Here is a 939-nt window from a genome sequence, read left to right as displayed (position 1 = left end):
TCTTTCTTTCTTTCTTTCTTTCTTTCTTTTTTTAAAGCTTACAGAACCTGGTATTCCCAGGCAGTCTCTCATCCAAGTACTAACCAGGCCCGACTCTGCATAGCTTCCAAGATCAGACGAGATCAGGTGCGTTCAGGGTGGTATAGCCTTAGACAACTTTCTATTTTCTTATAGGTGCAAGAAAACCACCTTCACAGAGGAGGACCCCACCATTCTATCATTCTGTTTTCTATCTCTACTGTTCCTAGTTTATTAAGGAACTGGACTTGGCATCTTTACACATTTTGGAATGAGCAATAGAGATAAACAATGCTTACTTCTAAGTCAAAGCACAGGTTTTTTTGCTTCAACTCTGTCTCCAGAGCAGCTTTCTTCCACAGCCCAAAGGTGATATTAATGGGCACCATCTCACCTATTAATAAAAGCCTAACTTTACTTCTTACTTTGATACTAACTCTTGCTTGCATAACTCTTGGCAGAATAAGCAATTGTTTACAAGGACACTCCATTCTTTCAGGCTTCGGTCATTTATCTCGTGCAGAGGGTACTTACCACTTCCTGCTTCATGTCATAGCTCTCCATGTGTGTGTTTTTTTTTGTTGTTGTTGTTGTTCAAAGCATGTGTTTTCCAACACACTAGGGTCATGTTTTAAGCTTTCTTATAACTTTCTGATATCTATGATGCCTCACATAATATCTAGAATTTAATTATTACATGTATTCCTCCAAAAGGAGAGTGTTTGGAAGGTTATGCTGCAAAAAACGTGGTCAAACTAAGAAAGCAGAGTTTAGGAATGAGAGAATGTTTTTATATGTTTTTCAAACAATTTCTAAGTGCTACCAGATATGATGTTTGGGACAGGATGTTAGTGGGTTATGAATACTGACAAGGCAAGAGATAGATGAGAAAATGAGATGCCTGTGCTCTGATGGCAGCCT

General features: G+C 38.6%; 1 pseudogene; it reads right to left on the bottom strand.

The window, feature by feature from the left end:
- Positions 1-35: 35 nt before the first annotated feature.
- Positions 36-154, bottom strand: LOC114639127 (annotated as a pseudogene).
- Positions 155-939: the final 785 nt, after the last annotated feature.

Source organism: Grammomys surdaster, unplaced genomic scaffold, assembly GCF_004785775.1.
Source record: "Grammomys surdaster isolate TR1022 unplaced genomic scaffold, NIH_TR_1.0 125679, whole genome shotgun sequence".
In the NCBI taxonomy this organism is placed as follows: Eukaryota; Metazoa; Chordata; class Mammalia; order Rodentia; family Muridae; genus Grammomys; species Grammomys surdaster.
The sequence above is the reverse complement of the archived record's forward strand: the minus strand, read 5'-3'. Positions and strand labels throughout refer to the sequence as shown.